This window comes from Pelobates fuscus, chromosome 2, assembly GCF_036172605.1.
Source record: "Pelobates fuscus isolate aPelFus1 chromosome 2, aPelFus1.pri, whole genome shotgun sequence".
NCBI classification, from domain to species: Eukaryota; Metazoa; Chordata; class Amphibia; order Anura; family Pelobatidae; genus Pelobates; species Pelobates fuscus.
Window position 1 is genome coordinate 18,146,917 of NC_086318.1, and position 17,939 is coordinate 18,164,855.

General features: G+C 41.4%; 11 non-coding genes across 11 annotated transcripts; all 11 read left to right on the plus strand.

Annotated features, from left to right (window-relative positions):
* The first annotated feature begins 295 nt into the window (after window positions 1–295).
* On the plus strand, window positions 296–369 carry TRNAN-GUU (transfer RNA asparagine (anticodon GUU)). The gene has a single exon. It is a non-coding gene; the product is annotated as a tRNA-Asn (tRNA).
* A 1,470-nt stretch (window positions 370–1,839) lies between these two features.
* Window positions 1,840–1,913, plus strand: TRNAN-GUU (transfer RNA asparagine (anticodon GUU)). The gene has a single exon. It is a non-coding gene; the product is annotated as a tRNA-Asn (tRNA).
* A 1,470-nt stretch (window positions 1,914–3,383) lies between these two features.
* TRNAN-GUU (transfer RNA asparagine (anticodon GUU)) lies at window positions 3,384–3,457 on the plus strand. Its single transcript has one exon. It is a non-coding gene; the product is annotated as a tRNA-Asn (tRNA).
* Window positions 3,458–4,927: 1,470 nt separating this feature from the next.
* TRNAN-GUU (transfer RNA asparagine (anticodon GUU)) lies at window positions 4,928–5,001 on the plus strand. Its single transcript has one exon. It is a non-coding gene; the product is annotated as a tRNA-Asn (tRNA).
* Window positions 5,002–6,471: 1,470 nt separating this feature from the next.
* On the plus strand, window positions 6,472–6,545 carry TRNAN-GUU (transfer RNA asparagine (anticodon GUU)). Its single transcript has one exon. It is a non-coding gene; the product is annotated as a tRNA-Asn (tRNA).
* Window positions 6,546–8,015: 1,470 nt separating this feature from the next.
* TRNAN-GUU (transfer RNA asparagine (anticodon GUU)) lies at window positions 8,016–8,089 on the plus strand. The gene has a single exon. It is a non-coding gene; the product is annotated as a tRNA-Asn (tRNA).
* A 1,470-nt stretch (window positions 8,090–9,559) lies between these two features.
* On the plus strand, window positions 9,560–9,633 carry TRNAN-GUU (transfer RNA asparagine (anticodon GUU)). The gene has a single exon. It is a non-coding gene; the product is annotated as a tRNA-Asn (tRNA).
* A 1,470-nt stretch (window positions 9,634–11,103) lies between these two features.
* On the plus strand, window positions 11,104–11,177 carry TRNAN-GUU (transfer RNA asparagine (anticodon GUU)). The gene has a single exon. It is a non-coding gene; the product is annotated as a tRNA-Asn (tRNA).
* A 3,016-nt stretch (window positions 11,178–14,193) lies between these two features.
* On the plus strand, window positions 14,194–14,267 carry TRNAN-GUU (transfer RNA asparagine (anticodon GUU)). Its single transcript has one exon. It is a non-coding gene; the product is annotated as a tRNA-Asn (tRNA).
* A 1,169-nt stretch (window positions 14,268–15,436) lies between these two features.
* TRNAN-GUU (transfer RNA asparagine (anticodon GUU)) lies at window positions 15,437–15,510 on the plus strand. Its single transcript has one exon. It is a non-coding gene; the product is annotated as a tRNA-Asn (tRNA).
* Window positions 15,511–16,980: 1,470 nt separating this feature from the next.
* Window positions 16,981–17,054, plus strand: TRNAN-GUU (transfer RNA asparagine (anticodon GUU)). Its single transcript has one exon. It is a non-coding gene; the product is annotated as a tRNA-Asn (tRNA).
* The last annotated feature ends 885 nt before the right edge of the window (window positions 17,055–17,939 follow it).

The window sequence follows — 17,939 nt, forward strand, 5'->3', positions numbered from 1 at the left end:
ATTGCCAACGGAATTACAAATTTGAACAAAAACAAATTGCTTAGCAGAGGATGGTTTCGATCCATCGACCTCTGGGTTATGGGCCCAGCACGCTTCCGCTGCGCCACTCTGCTGCTGTCACACCTTTCTCTGTGCATTTTGAAAGGGAGAAGCTGGCTCCACCTACATTTGCATGCAGATAAAGAACCATAGCTGCATTTGAAAGCAGAGGATGCCGTAACCTCTGAAAAAGCATTTAGACATTGTGAGAGCAAAATCTTGTTAGTCCACGTAGCTCTCTCGCCTCACGTGCTTAGTCTCTGTGGCGCAATTGGTTAGCGCGTTCGGCTGTTAACCGAAAGGTTGGTGGTTCAAGCCCACCCAGGGACGTTTTGAGACACTTGAGTTTTTTTAACCGAGAAGCAAAAAAGGAGCACAAAATAGTTACCTTTCAAACGCAAATATGGTGACTGCAAATTGATTAACATAGGTGGAGACCCTTCACAAAACCATGTTTAAAAGGAAGGGTGACGTCATATCTATGACGGTGCTTTCCAATTGAAACTTCATCAAAAGCACGTAAAACATCATCAGAAGTGAACAGGAAGTTCATTCTTCATTCCGTTGTCAATCGATTGGCCAGAAAATTGGGCTCGATCAAAGGGAACCTGAACAGGGGACTGCTCCTATCCATCGTCATTCATTGGGAAAGTGTCTGCAATTTCAAACACATTGCATTTCTCATATCAGCATGTGATGAGCGCCCGAAGCGTGCTGTTGAAACCCCACTCCGGGACCATTCCTTTTTCAATGCAGGAGGGGCAAAGCATTTGCTAACCAATAAGCAAAAAAATATGAAAATCCTCATCTTTCCCACAAAAACATCAAAAACAACAGCAAAAACATTGAAGACGGCTGGCTGCAAACGGAATAGAGAAATATCATACAAGCATGTTAAAAGCGTTGGAAGACAATTTTTTAAGGAAAGTGTTTTGAAACTTGAAGACACGCACGGACGTGCCAGATGATCAGAAAGTGCCATTTCACTCGGAGTTAACAGTCCAAATACAAGCAATCGACTTTAATGCCTCACTGCATCAAGCTTAGCAACGTTTGATGGGCACGGAAAGTTTGGTGATCAACTCCACTCTGGGATGATTCATTTTTAACATGGAATGGGCAAAGCATGCGCTAACCAAACAGAAAAAAAAGGAAAGAAAAACAGCAGCAAAGAGTAAAATTAGCTTTAATGTTTCTGCAACAACACATTACATTCAAACGGAGGCTACAGATTGTATAGAAGAAAACAAATAACAACCCCAAAGACATTCATTAAACATGTTAAGTGAGGACGTAAAGGAGATCTCTATAGAAATGTTTGGAAATCTGTTACGTCACAGAGACATGTTGACAGAGTGGTCAGAAAGTGCAATTTTTCTTGAAATTAACAGGCAAGCTATCATCGATTGACTTAAAACCAATAAAACCTCAGATGTGGATGGTAACATAACGAAAGCAGTGAAAACCCATGGAAAAGTGAATTTCTCTTAAGGTTTGGGGATTTGATTGCCAACGGAATTACAAATTTGAACAAAAACAAATTGCTTAGCAGAGGATGGTTTCGATCCATCGACCTCTGGGTTATGGGCCCAGCACGCTTCCGCTGCGCCACTCTGCTGCTGTCACACCTTTCTCTGTGCATTTTGAAAGGGAGAAGCTGGCTCCACCTACATTTGCATGCAGATAAAGAACCATAGCTGCATTTGAAAGCAGAGGATGCCGTAACCTCTGAAAAAGCATTTAGACATTGTGAGAGCAAAATCTTGTTAGTCCACGTAGCTCTCTCGCCTCACGTGCTTAGTCTCTGTGGCGCAATTGGTTAGCGCGTTCGGCTGTTAACCGAAAGGTTGGTGGTTCAAGCCCACCCAGGGACGTTTTGAGACACTTGAGTTTTTTTAACCGAGAAGCAAAAAAGGAGCACAAAATAGTTACCTTTCAAACGCAAATACGGTGACTGCAAATTGATTAACATAGGTGGAGACCCTTCACAAAACCATGTTTAAAAGGAAGGGTGACGTCATATCTATGACGGTGCTTTCCAATTGAAACTTCATCAAAAGCACGTAAAACATCATCAGAAGTGAACAGGAAGTTCATTCTTCATTCCGTTGTCAACCGATTGGCCAGAAAATTGGGCTCGATCAAAGGGAACCTGAACAGGGGACTGCTCCTATCCATCGTCATTCATTGGGAAAGTGTCTGCAATTTCAAACACATTGCATTTCTCATATCAGCATGTGATGAGCGCCCGAAGCGTGCTGTTGAAACCCCACTCCGGGACCATTCCTTTTTCAATGCAGGAGGGGCAAAGCATTTGCTAACCAATAAGCAAAAAAATATGAAAATCCTCATCTTTCCCACAAAAACATCAAAAACAACAGCAAAAACATTGAAGACGGCTGGCTGCAAACGGAATAGAGAAATATCATACAAGCATGTTAAAAGCGTTGGAAGACAATTTTTTAAGGAAAGTGTTTTGAAACTTGAAGACACGCACGGACGTGCCAGATGATCAGAAAGTGCCATTTCACTCGGAGTTAACAGTCCAAATACAAGCAATCGACTTTAATGCCTCACTGCATCAAGCTTAGCAACGTTTGATGGGCACGGAAAGTTTGGTGATCAACTCCACTCTGGGATGATTCATTTTTAACATGGAATGGGCAAAGCATGCGCTAACCAAACAGAAAAAAAAGGAAAGAAAAACAGCAGCAAAGAGTAAAATTAGCTTTAATGTTTCTGCAACAACACATTACATTCAAACGGAGGCTACAGATTGTATAGAAGAAAACAAATAACAACCCCAAAGACATTCATTAAACATGTTAAGTGAGGACGTAAAGGAGATCTCTATAGAAATGTTTGGAAATCTGTTACGTCACACAGACATGTTGACAGAGTGGTCAGAAAGTGCAATTTTTCTTGAAATTAACAGGCAAGCTATCATCGATTGACTTAAAACCAATAAAACCTCAGATGTGGATGGTAACATAACGAAAGCAGTGAAAACCCATGGAAAAGTGAATTTCTCTTAAGGTTTGGGGATTTGATTGCCAACGGAATTACAAATTTGAACAAAAACAAATTGCTTAGCAGAGGATGGTTTCGATCCATCGACCTCTGGGTTATGGGCCCAGCACGCTTCCGCTGCGCCACTCTGCTGCTGTCACACCTTTCTCTGTGCATTTTGAAAGGGAGAAGCTGGCTCCACCTACATTTGCATGCAGATAAAGAACCATAGCTGCATTTGAAAGCAGAGGATGCCGTAACCTCTGAAAAAGCATTTAGACATTGTGAGAGCAAAATCTTGTTAGTCCACGTAGCTCTCTCGCCTCACGTGCTTAGTCTCTGTGGCGCAATTGGTTAGCGCGTTCGGCTGTTAACCGAAAGGTTGGTGGTTCAAGCCCACCCAGGGACGTTTTGAGACACTTGAGTTTTTTTAACCGAGAAGCAAAAAAGGAGCACAAAATAGTTACCTTTCAAACGCAAATACGGTGACTGCAAATTGATTAACATAGGTGGAGACCCTTCACAAAACCATGTTTAAAAGGAAGGGTGACGTCATATCTATGACGGTGCTTTCCAATTGAAACTTCATCAAAAGCACGTAAAACATCATCAGAAGTGAACAGGAAGTTCATTCTTCATTCCGTTGTCAATCGATTGGCCAGAAAATTGGGCTCGATCAAAGGGAACCTGAACAGGGGACTGCTCCTATCCATCGTCATTCATTGGGAAAGTGTCTGCAATTTCAAACACATTGCATTTCTCATATCAGCATGTGATGAGCGCCCGAAGCGTGCTGTTGAAACCCCACTCCGGGACCATTCCTTTTTCAATGCAGGAGGGGCAAAGCATTTGCTAACCAATAAGCAAAAAAATATGAAAATCCTCATCTTTCCCACAAAAACATCAAAAACAACAGCAAAAACATTGAAGACGGCTGGCTGCAAACGGAATAGAGAAATATCATACAAGCATGTTAAAAGCGTTGGAAGACAATTTTTTAAGGAAAGTGTTTTGAAACTTGAAGACACGCACGGACGTGCCAGATGATCAGAAAGTGCCATTTCCCTCGGAGTTAACAGTCCAAATACAAGCAATCGACTTTAATGCCTCACTGCATCAAGCTTAGCAACGTTTGATGGGCACGGAAAGTTTGGTGATCAACTCCACTCTGGGATGATTCATTTTTAACATGGAATGGGCAAAGCATGCGCTAACCAAACAGAAAAAAAAGGAAAGAAAAACAGCAGCAAAGAGTAAAATTAGCTTTAATGTTTCTGCAACAACACATTACATTCAAACGGAGGCTACAGATTGTATAGAAGAAAACAAATAACAACCCCAAAGACATTCATTAAACATGTTAAGTGAGGACGTAAAGGAGATCTCTATAGAAATGTTTGGAAATCTGTTACGTCACAGAGACATGTTGACAGAGTGGTCAGAAAGTGCAATTTTTCTTGAAATTAACAGGCAAGCTATCATCGATTGACTTAAAACCAATAAAACCTCAGATGTGGATGGTAACATAACGAAAGCAGTGAAAACCCATGGAAAAGTGAATTTCTCTTAAGGTTTGGGGATTTGATTGCCAACGGAATTACAAATTTGAACAAAAACAAATTGCTTAGCAGAGGATGGTTTCGATCCATCGACCTCTGGGTTATGGGCCCAGCACGCTTCCGCTGCGCCACTCTGCTGCTGTCACACCTTTCTCTGTGCATTTTGAAAGGGAGAAGCTGGCTCCACCTACATTTGCATGCAGATAAAGAACCATAGCTGCATTTGAAAGCAGAGGATGCCGTAACCTCTGAAAAAGCATTTAGACATTGTGAGAGCAAAATCTTGTTAGTCCACGTAGCTCTCTCGCCTCACGTGCTTAGTCTCTGTGGCGCAATTGGTTAGCGCGTTCGGCTGTTAACCGAAAGGTTGGTGGTTCAAGCCCACCCAGGGACGTTTTGAGACACTTGAGTTTTTTTAACCGAGAAGCAAAAAAGGAGCACAAAATAGTTACCTTTCAAACGCAAAGACGGTGACTGCAAATTGATTAACATAGGTGGAGACCCTTCACAAAACCATGTTTAAAAGGAAGGTTGACGTCATATCTATGACGGTGCTTTCCAATTGAAACTTCATCAAAAGCACGTAAAACATCATCAGAAGTGAACAGGAAGTTCATTCTTCATTCCGTTGTCAATCGATTGGCCAGAAAATTGGGCTCGATCAAAGGGAACCTGAACAGGGGACTGCTCCTATCCATCGTCATTCATTGGGAAAGTGTCTGCAATTTCAAACACATTGCATTTCTCATATCAGCATGTGATGAGCGCCCGAAGCGTGCTGTTGAAACCCCACTCCGGGACCATTCCTTTTTCAATGCAGGAGGGGCAAAGCATTTGCTAACCAATAAGCAAAAAAATATGAAAATCCTCATCTTTCCCACAAAAACATCAAAAACAACAGCAAAAACATTGAAGACGGCTGGCTGCAAACGGAATAGAGAAATATCATACAAGCATGTTAAAAGCGTTGGAAGACAATTTTTTAAGGAAAGTGTTTTGAAACTTGAAGACACGCACGGACGTGCCAGATGATCAGAAAGTGCCATTTCACTCGGAGTTAACAGTCCAAATACAAGCAATCGACTTTAATGCCTCACTGCATCAAGCTTAGCAACGTTTGATGGGCACGGAAAGTTTGGTGATCAACTCCACTCTGGGATGATTCATTTTTAACATGGAATGGGCAAAGCATGCGCTAACCAAACAGAAAAAAAAGGAAAGAAAAACAGCAGCAAAGAGTAAAATTAGCTTTAATGTTTCTGCAACAACACATTACATTCAAACGGAGGCTACAGATTGTATAGAAGAAAACAAATAACAACCCCAAAGACATTCATTAAACATGTTAAGTGAGGACGTAAAGGAGATCTCTATAGAAATGTTTGGAAATCTGTTACGTCACACAGACATGTTGACAGAGTGGTCAGAAAGTGCAATTTTTCTTGAAATTAACAGGCAAGCTATCATCGATTGACTTAAAACCAATAAAACCTCAGATGTGGATGGTAACATAACGAAAGCAGTGAAAACCCATGGAAAAGTGAATTTCTCTTAAGGTTTGGGGATTTGATTGCCAACGGAATTACAAATTTGAACAAAAACAAATTGCTTAGCAGAGGATGGTTTCGATCCATCGACCTCTTGGTTATGGGCCCAGCACGCTTCCGCTGCGCCACTCTGCTGCTGTCACACCTTTCTCTGTGCATTTTGAAAGGGAGAAGCTGGCTCCACCTACATTTGCATGCAGATAAAGAACCATAGCTGCATTTGAAAGCAGAGGATGCCGTAACCTCTGAAAAAGCATTTAGACATTGTGAGAGCAAAATCTTGTTAGTCCACGTAGCTCTCTCGCCTCACGTGCTTAGTCTCTGTGGCGCAATTGGTTAGCGCGTTCGGCTGTTAACCGAAAGGTTGGTGGTTCAAGCCCACCCAGGGACGTTTTGAGACACTTGAGTTTTTTTAACCGAGAAGCAAAAAAGGAGCACAAAATAGTTACCTTTCAAACGCAAAGACGGTGACTGCAAATTGATTAACATAGGTGGAGACCCTTCACAAAACCATGTTTAAAAGGAAGGTTGACGTCATATCTATGACGTTGCTTTCCAATTGAAACTTCATCAAAAGCACGTAAAACATCATCAGAAGTGAACAGGAAGTTCATTCTTCATTCCGTTGTCAATCGATTGGCCAGAAAATTGGGCTCGATCAAAGGGAACCTGAACAGGGGACTGCTCCTATCCATCGTCATTCATTGGGAAAGTGTCTGCAATTTCAAACACATTGCATTTCTCATATCAGCATGTGATGAGCGCCCGAAGCGTGCTGTTGAAACCCCACTCCGGGACCATTCCTTTTTCAATGCAGGAGGGGCAAAGCATTTGCTAACCAATAAGCAAAAAAATATGAAAATCCTCATCTTTCCCACAAAAACATCAAAAACAACAGCAAAAACATTGAAGACGGCTGGCTGCAAACGGAATAGAGAAATATCATACAAGCATGTTAAAAGCGTTGGAAGACAATTTTTTAAGGAAAGTGTTTTGAAACTTGAAGACACGCACGGACGTGCCAGATGATCAGAAAGTGCCATTTCACTCGGAGTTAACAGTCCAAATACAAGCAATCGACTTTAATGCCTCACTGCATCAAGCTTAGCAACGTTTGATGGGCACGGAAAGTTTGGTGATCAACTCCACTCTGGGATGATTAATTTTTAACATGGAATGGGCAAAGCATGCGCTAACCAAACAGAAAAAAAAGGAAAGAAAAACAGCAGCAAAGAGTAAAATTAGGTTTAATGTTTCTGCAACAACACATTACATTCAAACGGAGGCTACAGATTGTATAGAAGAAAACAAATAACAACCCCAAAGACATTCATTAAACATGTTAAGTGAGGATGTAAAGGAGATCTCTATAGAAATGTTTGGAAATCTGTTACGTCACACAGACATGTTGACAGAGTGGTCAGAAAGTGCAATTTTTCTTGAAATTAACAGGCAAGCTATCATCGATTGACTTAAAACCAATAAAACCTCAGATGTGGATGGTAACATAACGAAAGCAGTGAAAACCCATGGAAAAGTGAATTTCTCTTAAGGTTTGGGGATTTGATTGCCAACGGAATTACAAATTTGAACAAAAACAAATTGCTTAGTAGAGGATGGTTTCGATCCATCGACCTCTGGGTTATGGGCCCAGCACGCTTCCGCTGCGCCACTCTGCTGCTGTCACACCTTTCTCTGTGCATTTTGAAAGGGAGAAGCTGGCTCCACCTACATTTGCATGCAGATAAAGAACCATAGCTGCATTTGAAAGCAGAGGATGCCGTAACCTCTGAAAAAGCATTTAGACATTGTGAGAGCAAAATCTTGTTAGTCCACGTAGCTCTCTCGCCTCACGTGCTTAGTCTCTGTGGCGCAATTGGTTAGCGCGTTCGGCTGTTAACCGAAAGGTTGGTGGTTCAAGCCCACCCAGGGACGTTTTGAGACACTTGAGTTTTTTTAACCGAGAAGCAAAAAAGGAGCACAAAATAGTTACCTTTCAAACGCAAATACGGTGACTGCAAATTGATTAACATAGGTGGAGACCCTTCACAAAACCATGTTTAAAAGGAAGGTTGACGTCATATCTATGACGTTGCTTTCCAATTGAAACTTCATCAAAAGCACGTAAAACATCATCAGAAGTGAACAGGAAGTTCATTCTTCATTCCGTTGTCAACCGATTGGCCAGAAAATTGGGCTCGATCAAAGGGAACCTGAACAGGGGACTGCTCCTATCCATCGTCATTCATTGGGAAAGTGTCTGCAATTTCAAACACATTGCATTTCTCATATCAGCATGTGATGAGCGCCCGAAGCGTGCTGTTGAAACCCGACTCCGGGACCATTCCTTTTTCAATGCAGGAGGGGCAAAGCATTTGCTAACCAATAAGCAAAAAAATATGAAAATCCTCATCTTTCCCACAAAAACATCAAAAACAACAGCAAAAACATTGAAGACGGCTGGCTGCAAACGGAATAGAGAAATATCATACAAGCATGTTAAAAGCGTTGGAAGACAATTTTTTAAGGAAAGTGTTTTGAAACTTGAAGACACGCACGGACGTGCCAGATGATCAGAAAGTGCCATTTCACTCGGAGTTAACAGTCCAAATACAAGCAATCGACTTTAATGCCTCACTGCATCAAGCTTAGCAACGTTTGATGGGCACGGAAAGTTTGGTGATCAACTCCACTCTGGGATGATTCATTTTTAACATGGAATGGGCAAAGCATGCGCTAACCAAACAGAAAAAAAAGGAAAGAAAAACAGCAGCAAAGAGTAAAATTAGCTTTAATGTTTCTGCAACAACACATTACATTCAAACGGAGGCTACAGATTGTATAGAAGAAAACAAATAACAACCCCAAAGACATTCATTAAACATGTTAAGTGAGGACGTAAAGGAGATCTCTATAGAAATGTTTGGAAATCTGTTACGTCACACAGACATGTTGACAGAGTGGTCAGAAAGTGCAATTTTTCTTGAAATTAACAGGCAAGCTATCATCGATTGACTTAAAACCAATAAAACCTCAGATGTGGATGGTAACATAACGAAAGCAGTGAAAACCCATGGAAAAGTGAATTTCTCTTAAGGTTTGGGGATTTGATTGCCAACGGAATTACAAATTTGAACAAAAACAAATTGCTTAGCAGAGGATGGTTTCGATCCATCGACCTCTGGGTTATGGGCCCAGCACGCTTCCGCTGCGCCACTCTGCTGCTGTCACACCTTTCTCTGTGCATTTTGAAAGGGAGAAGCTGGCTCCACCTACATTTGCATGCAGATAAAGAACCATAGCTGCATTTGAAAGCAGAGGATGCAGTAACCTCTGAAAAAGCATTTAGACATTGTGAGAGCAAAATCTTGTTAGTCCACGTAGCTCTCTTGCCTCACGTGCTTAGTCTCTGTGGCGCAATTGGTTAGCGCGTTCGGCTGTTAACCGAAAGGTTGGTGGTTCAAGCCCACCCAGGGACGTTTTGAGACACTTGAGTTTTTTTAACCGAGAAGCAAAAAAGGAGCACAAAATAGTTACCTTTCAAACGCAAATACGGTGACTGCAAATTGATTAACATAGGTGGAGACCCTTCACAAAACCATGTTTAAAAGGAAGGGTGACGTCATATCTATGACGGTGCTTTCCAATTGAAACTTCATCAAAAGCACGTAAAACATCATCAGAAGTGAACAGGAAGTTCATTCTTCATTCCGTTGTCAATCGATTGGCCAGAAAATTGGGCTCGATCAAAGGGAACCTGAACAGGGGACTGCTCCTATCCATCGTCATTCATTGGGAAAGTGTCTGCAATTTCAAACACATTGCATTTCTCATATCAGCATGTGATGAGCGCCCGAAGCGTGCTGTTGAAACCCCACTCCGGGACCATTCCTTTTTCAATGCAGGAGGGGCAAAGCATTTGCTAACCAATAAGCAAAAAAATATGAAAATCCTCATCTTTCCCACAAAAACATCAAAAACAACAGCAAAAACATTGAAGACGGCTGGCTGCAAACGGAATAGAGAAATATCATACAAGCATGTTAAAAGCGTTGGAAGACAATTTTTTAAGGAAAGTGTTTTGAAACTTGAAGACACGCACGGACGTGCCAGATGATCAGAAAGTGCCATTTCACTCGGAGTTAACAGTCCAAATACAAGCAATCGACTTTAATGCCTCACTGCATCAAGCTTAGCAACGTTTGATGGGCACGGAAAGTTTGGTGATCAACTCCACTCTGGGATGATTCATTTTTAACATGGAATGGGCAAAGCATGCGCTAACCAAACAGAAAAAAAAGGAAAGAAAAACAGCAGCAAAGAGTAAAATTAGCTTTAATGTTTCTGCAACAACACATTACATTCAAACGGAGGCTACAGATTGTATAGAAGAAAACAAATAACAACCCCAAAGACATTCATTAAACATGTTAAGTGAGGACGTAAAGGAGATCTCTATAGAAATGTTTGGAAATCTGTTACGTCACACAGACATGTTGACAGAGTGGTCAGAAAGTGCAATTTTTCTTGAAATTAACAGGCAAGCTATCATCGATTGACTTAAAACCAATAAAACCTCAGATGTGGATGGTAACATAACGAAAGCAGTGAAAACCCATGGAAAAGTGAATTTCTCTTAAGGTTTGGGGATTTGATTGCCAACGGAATTACAAATTTGAACAAAAACAAATTGCTTAGCAGAGGATGGTTTCGATCCATCGACCTCTGGGTTATGGGCCCAGCACGCTTCCGCTGCGCCACTCTGCTGCTGTCACACCTTTCTCTGTGCATTTTGAAAGGGAGAAGCTGGCTCCACCTACATTTGCATGCAGATAAAGAACCATAGCTGCATTTGAAAGCAGAGGATGCCGTAACCTCTGAAAAAGCATTTAGACATTGTGAGAGCAAAATCTTGTTAGTCCACGTAGCTCTCTTGCCTCACATGCTTAGTCTCTGTGGCGCAATTGGTTAGCGCGTTCGGCTGTTAACCGAAAGGTTGGTGGTTCAAGCCCACCCAGGGACGTTTTGAGACACTTGAGTTTTTTTAACCGAGAAGCAAAAAAGGAGCACAAAATAGTTACCTTTCAAACGCAAATACGGTGACTGCAAATTGATTAACATAGGTGGAGACCCTTCACAAAACCATGTTTAAAAGGAAGGGTGACGTCATATCTATGACGGTGCTTTCCAATTGAAACTTCATCAAAAGCACGTAAAACATCATCAGAAGTGAACAGGAAGTTCATTCTTCATTCCGTTGTCAACCGATTGGCCAGAAAATTGGGCTCGATCAAAGGGAACCTGAACAGAGCAGTCGCACCTATCCATCGTCATTCATTGGGAAAGTGTCTGCAATTTCAAACACATTGCATTTCTCATATCAGCATGTGATGAGCGCCCGAAGCGTGCTGTTGAAACCCCACTCCGGGACCATTCCTTTTTCAATGCAGGAGGGGCAAAGCATTTGCTAACCAATAAGCAAAAAAATATGAAAATCCTCATCTTTCCCACAAAAACATCAAAAACAACAGCAAAAACATTGAAGACGGCTGGCTGCAAACGGAATAGAGAAATATCATACAAGCATGTTAAAAGCGTTGGAAGACAATTTTTTAAGGAAAGTGTTTTGAAACTTGAAGACACGCACGGACGTGCCAGATGATCAGAAAGTGCCATTTCACTCGGAGTTAACAGTCCAAATACAAGCAATCGACTTTAATGCCTCACTGCATCAAGCTTAGCAACGTTTGATGGGCACGGAAAGTTTGGTGATCAACTCCACTCTGGGATGATTCATTTTTAACATGGAATGGGCAAAGCATGCGCTAACCAAACAGAAAAAAAAGGAAAGAAAAACAGCAGCAAAGAGTAAAATTAGCTTTAATGTTTCTGCAACAACACATTACATTCAAACGGAGGCTACAGATTGTATAGAAGAAAACAAATAACAACCCCAAAGACATTCATTAAACATGTTAAGTGAGGACGTAAAGGAGATCTCTATAGAAATGTTTGGAAATCTGTTACGTCACACAGACATGTTGACAGAGTGGTCAGAAAGTGCAATTTTTCTTGAAATTAACAGGCAAGCTATCATCGATTGACTTAAAACCAATAAAACCTCAGATGTGGATGGTAACATAACGAAAGCAGTGAAAACCCATGGAAAAGTGAATTTCTCTTAAGGTTTGGGGATTTGATTGCCAACGGAATTACAAATTTGAACAAAAACAAATTGCTTAGCAGAGGATGGTTTCGATCCATCGACCTCTGGGTTATGGGCCCAGCACGCTTCCGCTGCGCCACTCTGCTGCTGTCACACCTTTCTCTGTGCATTTTGAAAGGGAGAAGCTGGCTCCACCTACATTTGCATGCAGATAAAGAACCATAGCTGCATTTGAAAGCAGAGGATGCCGTAACCTCTGAAAAAGCATTTAGACATTGTGAGAGCAAAATCTTGTTAGTCCACGTAGCTCTCTTGCCTCACATGCTTAGTCTCTGTGGCGCAATTGGTTAGCGCGTTCGGCTGTTAACTGAAAGGTTGGTGGTTCAAGCCCACCCAGGGACGTTTTGAGACACTTGAGTTTTTTTAACCGAGAAGCAAAAAAGGAGCACAAAATAGTTACCTTTCAAACGCAAATACGGTGACTGCAAATTGATTAACATAGGTGGAGACCCTTCACAAAACCATGTTTAAAAGGAAGGGTGACGTCATATCTATGACGGTGCTTTCCAATTGAAACTTCATCAAAAGCACGTAAAACATCATCAGAAGTGAACAGGAAGTTCATTCTTCATTCCGTTGTCAACCGATTGGCCAGAAAATTGGGCTCGATCAAAGGGAACCTGAACAGAGCAGTCGCACCTATCCATCGTCATTCATTGGGAAAGTGTCTGCAATTTCAAACACATTGCATTTCTCATATCAGCATGTGATGAGCGCCCGAAGCGTGCTGTTGAAACCCCACTCCGGGACCATTCCTTTTTCAATGCAGGAGGGGCAAAGCATTTGCTAACCAATAAGCAAAAAAATATGAAAATCCTCATCTTTCCCACAAAAACATCAAAAACAACAGCAAAAACATTGAAGACGGCTGGCTGCAAACGGAATAGAGAAATATCATACAAGCATGTTAAAAGCGTTGGAAGACAATTTTTTAAGGAAAGTGTTTTGAAACTTGAAGACACGCACGGACGTGCCAGATGATCAGAAAGTGCCATTTCACTCGGAGTTAACAGTCCAAATACAAGCAATCGACTTTAATGCCTCACTGCATCAAGCTTAGCAACGTTTGATGGGCACGGAAAGTTTGGTGATCAACTCCACTCTGGGATGATTCATTTTTAACATGGAATGGGCAAAGCATGCGCTAACCAAACAGAAAAAAAAGGAAAGAAAAACAGCAGCAAAGAGTAAAATTAGCTTTAATGTTTCTGCAACAACACATTACATTCAAACGGAGGCTACAGATTGTATAGAAGAAAACAAATAACAACCCCAAAGACATTCATTAAACATGTTAAGTGAGGACGTAAAGGAGATCTCTATAGAAATGTTTGGAAATCTGTTACGTCACACAGACATGTTGACAGAGTGGTCAGAAAGTGCAATTTTTCTTGAAATTAACAGGCAAGCTATCATCGATTGACTTAAAACCAATAAAACCTCAGATGTGGATGGTAACATAACGAAAGCAGTGAAAACCCATGGAAAAGTGAATTTCTCTTAAGGTTTGGGGATTTGATTGCCAACGGAATTACAAATTTGAACAAAAACAAATTGCTTAGCAGAGGATGGTTTCGATCCATCGACCTCTGGGTTATGGGCCCAGCACGCTTCCGCTGCGCCACTCTGCTGCTGTCACACCTTTCTCTGTGCATTTTGAAAGGGAGAAGCTGGCTCCACCTACATTTGCATGCAGATAAAGAACCATAGCTGCATTTGAAAGCAGAGGATGCCGTAACCGCTGAAAAAGCATTTAGACATTGTGAGAGCAAAATCTTGTTAGTCCACGTAGCTCTCTTGCCTCACGTGCTTAGTCTCTGTGGCGCAATTGGTTAGCGCGTTCGGCTGTTAACCGAAAGGTTGGTGGTTCAAGCCCACCCAGGGACGTTTTGAGACACTTGAGTTTTTTTAACCGAGAAGCAAAAAAGGAGCACAAAATAGTTACCTTTCAAACGCAAATACGGTGACTGCAAATTGATTAACATAGGTGGAGACCTTTCACAAAACCATGTTTAAAAGGAAGGGTGACGTCATATCTATGACGGTGCTTTCCAATTGAAACATCATCAAAAGCACGTAAAACATCATCAGAAGTGAACAGGAAGTTCATTCTTCATTCCGTTGTCAACCGATTGGCCAGAAAATTGGGCTCGATCAAAGGGAAACTGAACAGGGGACTGCTCCTATCCATCGTCATTCATTGGGAAAGTGTCTGCAATTTCAAACACATTGCATTTCTCATATCAGCATGTGATGAGCGCCCGAAGCGTGCTGTTGAAACCCCACTCCGGGACCATTCCTTTTTCAATGCAGGAGGGGCAAAGCATTTGCTAACCAATAAGCAAAAAAATATGAAAATCCTCATCTTTCCCACAAAAACATCAAAAACAACAGCAAAAACATTGAAGACGGCTGGCTGCAAACGGAATAGAGAAATATCATACAAGCATGTTAAAAGCGTTGGAAGACAATTTTTTAAGGAAAGTGTTTTGAAACTTGAAGACACGCACGGACGTGCCAGATGATCAGAAAGTGCCATTTCACTCGGAGTTAACAGTCCAAATACAAGCAATCGACTTTAATGCCTCACTGCATCAAGCTTAGCAACGTTTGATGGGCACGGAAAGTTTGGTGATCAACTCCACTCTGGGATGATTCATTTTTAACATGGAATGGGCAAAGCATGCGCTAACCAAACAGAAAAAAAAGGAAAGAAAAACAGCAGCAAAGAGTAAAATTAGCTTTAATGTTTCTGCAACAACACATTACATTCAAACGGAGGCTACAGATTGTATAGAAGAAAACAAATAACAACCCCAAAGACATTCATTAAACATGTTAAGTGAGGACGTAAAGGAGATCTCTATAGAAATGTTTGGAAATCTGTTACGTCACACAGACATGTTGACAGAGTGGTCAGAAAGTGCAATTTTTCTTGAAATTAACAGGCAAGCTATCATCGATTGACTTAAAACCAATAAAACCTCAGATGTGGATGGTAACATAACGAAAGCAGTGAAAACCCATGGAAAAGTGAATTTCGCCTCACGTGCTTAGTCTCTGTGGCGCAATTGGTTAGCGCGTTCGGCTGTTAACCGAAAGGTTGGTGGTTCAAGCCCACCCAGGGACGTTTTGAGACACTTGAGTTTTTTTAACCGAGAAGCAAAAAAGGAGCACAAAATAGTTACCTTTCAAACGCAAATACGGTGACTGCAAATTGATTAACATAGGTGGAGACCCTTCACAAAACCATGTTTAAAAGGAAGGTTGACGTCATATCTATGACGTTGCTTTCCAATTGAAACTTCATCAAAAGCACGTAAAACATCATCAGAAGTGAACAGGAAGTTCATTCTTCATTCCGTTGTCAACCGATTGGCCAGAAAATTGGGCTCGATCAAAGGGAACCTGAACAGGGGACTGCTCCTATCCATCGTCATTCATTGGGAAAGTGTCTGCAATTTCAAACACATTGCATTTCTCATATCAGCATGTGATGAGCGCCCGAAGCGTGCTGTTGAAACCCGACTCCGGGACCATTCCTTTTTCAATGCAGGAGGGGCAAAGCATTTGCTAACCAATAAGCAAAAAAATATGAAAATCCTCATTTTTCCCACAAAAACATCAAAAACAACAGCAAAAACATTGAAGACGGCTGGCTGCAAACGGAATAGAGAAATATCATACAAGCATGTTAAAAGCGTTGGAAGACAATTTTTTAAGGAAAGTGTTTTGAAACTTGAAGACACGCACGGACGTGCCAGATGATCAGAAAGTGCCATTTCACTCGGAGTTAACAGTCCAAATACAAGCAATCGACTTTAATGCCTCACTGCATCAAGCTTAGCAACGTTTGATGGGCACGGAAAGTTTGGTGATCAACTCCACTCTGGGATGATTCATTTTTAACATGGAATGGGCAAAGCATGCGCTAACCAAACAGAAAAAAAAGGAAAGAAAAACAGCAGCAAAGAGTAAAATTAGCTTTAATGTTTCTGCAACAACACATTACATTCAAACGGAGGCTACAGATTGTATAGAAGAAAACAAATAACAACCCCAAAGACATTCATTAAACATGTTAAGTGAGGACGTAAAGGAGATCTCTATAGAAATGTTTGGAAATCTGTTACGTCACACAGACATGTTGACAGAGTGGTCAGAAAGTGCAATTTTTCTTGAAATTAACAGGCAAGCTATCATCGATTGACTTAAAACCAATAAAACCTCAGATGTGGATGGTAACATAACGAAAGCAGTGAAAACCCATGGAAAAGTGAATTTCTCTTAAGGTTTGGGGATTTGATTGCCAACGGAATTACAAATTTGAACAAAAACAAATTGCTTAGCAGAGGATGGTTTCGATCCATCGACCTCTGGGTTATGGGCCCAGCACGCTTCCGCTGCGCCACTCTGCTGCTGTCACACCTTTCTCTGTGCATTTTGAAAGGGAGAAGCTGGCTCCACCTACATTTGCATGCAGATAAAGAACCATAGCTGCATTTGAAAGCAGAGGATGCCGTAACCTCTGAAAAAGCATTTAGACATTGTGAGAGCAAAATCTTGTTAGTCCACGTAGCTCTCTCGCTTCACGTGCTTAGTCTCTGTGGCGCAATTGGTTAGCGCGTTCGGCTGTTAACCGAAAGGTTGGTGGTTCAAGCCCACCCAGGGACGTTTTGAGACACTTGAGTTTTTTTAACCGAGAAGCAAAAAAGGAGCACAAAATAGTTACCTTTCAAACGCAAATACGGTGACTGCAAATTGATTAACATAGGTGGAGACCCTTCACAAAACCATGTTTAAAAGGAAGGGTGACGTCATATCTATGACGGTGCTTTCCAATTGAAACTTCATCAAAAGCACGTAAAACATCATCAGAAGTGAACAGGAAGTTCATTCTTCATTCCGTTGTCAACCGATTGGCCAGAAAATTGGGCTCGATCAAAGGGAAACTGAACAGGGGACTGCTCCTATCCATCGTCATTCATTGGGAAAGTGTCTGCAATTTCAAACACATTGCATTTCTCATATCAGCATGTGATGAGCGCCCGAAGCGTGCTGTTGAAACCCCACTCCGGGACCATTCCTTTTTCAATGCAGGAGGGGCAAAGCATTTGCTAACCAATAAGCAAAAAAATATGAAAATCCTCATCTTTCCCACAAAAACATCAAAAACAACAGCAAAAACATTGAAGACGGCTGGCTGCAAACGGAATAGAGAAATATCATACAAGCATGTTAAAAGCGTTGGAAGACAATTTTTTAAGGAAAGTGTTTTGAAACTTGAAGACACGCACGGACGTGCCAGATGATCAGAAAGTGCCATTTCACTCGGAGTTAACAGTCCAAATACAAGCAATCGACTTTAATGCCTCACTGCATCAAGCTTAGCAACGTTTGATGGGCACGGAAAGTTTGGTGATCAACTCCACTCTGGGATGATTCATTTTTAACATGGAATGGGCAAAGCATGCGCTAACCAAACAGAAAAAAAAGGAAAGAAAAACAGCAGCAAAGAGTAAAATTAGCTTTAATGTTTCTGCAACAACACATTACATT